The sequence below is a fragment of the Fukomys damarensis genome, unplaced genomic scaffold (assembly GCF_012274545.1).
Source record: "Fukomys damarensis isolate Sample0158 unplaced genomic scaffold, DMR_v1.0_HiC HiC_scaffold_34, whole genome shotgun sequence".
Classification (NCBI taxonomy): domain Eukaryota; kingdom Metazoa; phylum Chordata; class Mammalia; order Rodentia; family Bathyergidae; genus Fukomys; species Fukomys damarensis.
The window spans coordinates 24935802-24939974 of record NW_022900946.1 but is presented as its reverse complement, the minus strand read 5'-3'; positions in this window follow the sequence as shown (position 1 = coordinate 24939974).

The window sequence follows — 4173 nt, the reverse complement described above, 5'->3', positions numbered from 1 at the left end:
TACATCGAGTGTCTTTTCTTAACAGATTAGTGCCTTTTTATTTTTGTATTCTATTTTACGTTACTGGTCCCAGCATCAAACCCTTGTTTCCATGGCCTGTTTGTACATTGTCTCAATAAAACTTGCATCAGCCGGTGGTGGCAGTGGCGGCTTCAGTGTTTCAGTTTATCCTTAGCCCCCACCAACCTCCCCAGCAGTTAAAGCAGTGGTGAAACCCCTGGTGCTCCTCAGAGACCCACTTGTGCTGCTCCCCAAGAGCACCCTTTGGACATTTGGGGCCCCCCTCCAAAAGAGAATGCTCCCAGCAAGATCCTCTAGCTGGGGCTTAGTCTTCTGAATATGGGGCAGTGGTTCTCACGTTTTGAACGACCATGGAGAAATTAGGCATTTTTCCTTCTAAGCACCCATATATGCAGGCTTCTAAGTATTTGCTGAGTGTGAGCAAACAAATTATTTCAAGCCAAGTCATGGAAAACAGCCAGGTTCCAAGTGGGGCATTACCTTAATTGCCTTTCTTAAACATCTTTTATTAATGTTTCCTTTAACATAAAATCTTCCTGGGTCACTAAATTGCCCAGGCTGGGCTTGAATTTAGAAACCTCCTGCCTCAACCTCCCAGTGTGGTGGGATTAGAGAGAGACTCCACCACACCTGTCTTCAGTCTTTTTGTTTGTTTCAGTTGGTGACCCTCCTGATGAGCTTTGCGGGGAGCATCGAGGATGCTTGTGTTGGTAGGCCTGCCAAAGACCTCAGCACTCCTTCAACCGGGACCTGTCCGTCATCCCTGTGCCCCCAGCTCGGAGCATAGTTTATCTTTGTGCTGTTTATGCATGTTGACAACTCCCAGGTTTTATGGTAAAAACTTGAATAACATACATTTTCTCCCTAGTCCTTAGGATTGGACCTTGGGTCTTGAAAGTGATAAGCACGTACTCTACCATTGAGCTGCATCCCCAGCCCACCCACCACTTCCCTTTTTAAATCTTATTTTGAGATAAGGTCTTCCCAAGTTTCTTGTTCAAGCTGACCTCAAATGGGATGTTCCTGCTACGGTCTCCTGAGTAGCTGGGATTATTGGCAAGCACCACCATGCCCGGCTCTCATACAATATATAGAACTGCGCTGCTAAAACGTCTTCCCTGCCTTCTGGGAGGATTCTGCTAAATTTAAGAGAGATGTTAGTCTTAACTGGAAAAATTAAATCTGTCGAATTATTCTGAAAGAACTGATACCTAGAGACGTCTGTGAAGAATACCTTGTGTTAAGGTTGGATCCGCCTGCGGTGGGGTTGACCTTGGGCTCCTATGCATTCCCTCTTCCTGCCTCCTTGCTGGATTAGGAAGCAGCCCAATCTCAGAGACGAGTAACCTGGTCCATCGACCTACCCCAAAAACAGCACCACCCCCACCCGAGCTTCTTGGGTCTGTGCGTTCTGGGAGGCTCTCCTAAAACTGGCACCATCACCACTCCCAGCTTGCAGTTATGACCCGACCGTGGTCTTTTTTTTTTTTTTTTTTAATTAGTACACATAATTACATTCATTGTGGGAAGTTGGTATGTGTACATAATACCTGGGGGAGAGGAGAATTCAGACTGGCTCTCCCTGTGTAGTTGGGGCTGCCCTTGAACACTAACCCAGGCTGTCCTCAAACTCAGCAATCCTGCCTCAGCCTCCTGAGTGCTGGAACTACAAGCATTGCCCACCACACCCAGCCATAACACATTTTAATTCTTTTTATATCCCCACCCCTTCCTCCATCTCTTGGTCCCCTTACTATTTGCAAAAGGTCTCCCTGTTTCCTATTTCCTTTTGCTCTTCATACTTTGGGTTTCTCATATGGCCATGCAACATTTAACCTTGTGGCTCTGGTTTCACTTAACAGCCATTCTTAGCCTGTTGTTACAGTCTTCTGCCCACACGCTGATGCTTAGCACCAGCAGGAATGCTCTGTTTGCTGGTACTACCCTGGCAAGGGGGTCGTTCAGAGATGCTGAGAGCCTTGGGCTTCCCGGCAGTTCCAGAAGACCAGAACTGGAAACCTGGTGGGGGAGCCATCCCAGCCGAGGGAGACTCAGACTTCCGGATCCCAGGCCCCTCGTACTGGGGAATTGAACCCAGAACTGACCCACATCCTCAGCCCTTCCGTTTGTTTTGAGACAGGGCCTCGAGTCACTGCATTGCCCTGCTAGAATTTGTTTTCTTTTTCTGCCTCAACCTCCCCAGGCAGCACCACCGTGCTTGGCTGAGGTTTTCTCTCAGCGGTGCCCTCCCCTGCTGAATCAGAAGTCTAGGTCACCTCCAAACCTCTTACCTCAACACCACTGGCGCTCCTTCCAGGGCCCACCCCAGGTACTGACTTCATGGGGTCCAAGCACTAGATTTCCCACTTCCCCATCCTGGGTTTAAACCCAAGGCCTTCACATTATATCTCCGGTCATTGTTTTAAGATTTTTTTTTTTTTTTTTTGCTTTACAGTTTACTTAACTAAAATGCCATATACTGACTTCCATTTGTTTTGATACATCTGAAAACTAAAAGTGTAAATCAGGTTCAAATGGTACAACTGATAGTGTGAAACAGGAAGAAAATGGCTAAAGGAGTGGGAAAGGAAATAAGGGAAAAGAAAATGTGAAAAAAGGAAAAAATGGAAATGAAGTCCTTGTAAATAGGGAAGGGTGAAAAGGTCAAGGGAGGGCAGGGGTCTGGGTAAAAAATTAGAACCAAGACGTGTAAAAGTACAAGATCCCAATTATAAATGCAACTAGTGTTTGCTTTAAATGCACCAATAAACCCAACAGGAAAATAAAAATAAATAAAATACTTTGATACATCTTGCCTCCCACCTGATTTAGAAGATTTTCAAGCCAATATAAATATTTCATAACTATGTGGCCATTGGGGTGCATATCTGCACAATACCTCACATCTTTCAGCGAGAAAAACAGAGAAGAGTGAAGACCTGACACCGTTAACTGGGTGTCGTGAGAATCTGCTCCAAATGTTGTTTCTCTGAGGTAAAGGCCCCACACCCGTTCAATTAAGAAAACCATCCTTACAGCAGAGGATGATTTTTATTTTTAAGTCGGGCTTAGGGCACTCAGCCGCTAATGAGGAGCTGCAGGGCAGAGCTGCATCCCCAGCTCCCGCCATGAATCCACAGGGAGCAGGTTCCACAGACTCAGGCTCCTTCCCATGGGTTCTCAGGAAGAGCGCTTCTCTGGGCGGGGCGGGCTGCGCTTCAGCTGAACCCAGGGCCCTTTCTCTTTGGCTTCCTTCTCTTTCTGATCATTTTCCTGGACACGTTTCAGAAGCTATCTCGACTCTTTGAGTGTTTAATATGCTCAGTGCGCACATTAATCCTCTGGGCAAGTGTCTTGCCCTTACCTGGCTTGTTCACAACAATGCCAGCAGCATGCTGGGTAACACTGTACACTCGAAGTTTTGCCATGGTAACATTTGTGTGATTCCTTTTCGAACAATACCCATTCCCTTGATGTCTACAGTATCACCCTTTTTGTAGATCCCAGGTATGCGGCCAAGGAACAGCCCCATGTTCTCTAAAAGGCCTAGAGAACATTTACTGGGTTCCCCTCCTCTTTTCCTTTGTGTTTGTCATTTTGGCAAATTTCTGGAAGCTGACCGTTCTGGCCAAAAGGCTTAAGATTGTTTTTTGAAGAGCTGGGGATGTAGCTCAGCAGCGCCACATTTGCCTGGCAAGTACAAGATCCTGAGTTTGATCCCCGGTACCTGAAAAGGAAGAAAGAAAGAAAAAAAAAAGATTTCCGGGGCGGGGGTACCGGAGATTGAACTCGGGACCTTGCGCTTGCGAGGCAGGCGGCAGAACCATTGAACTAAATCCCCAAAGATTATTTTTTGAGACAGCGTCTTGCTAAATTTCGCAGACTAGCTGAGTGCGGTGGCGCGCACCTGTAACGCCAGCAGAAGGATCTCTGTGAGTTCGAGGCCAGCCTGAGCCGCGTGGCGAGATCCGTTTCAAGAAACCGAACGGCCTGCCCAGACTGTCAAAGCTGTGATCCTCCTGCCTCAGCTATCCAGAGTGCTGTATACGCTGCAGTTTTTGTTGTTTTTGTTTTTAAATATCACGTTTTATTCGTAGCATAACCATTTTTCTCCTCCTCCTCCGGCTCCTCCTTCTTTCTTCTTCTTTCTTC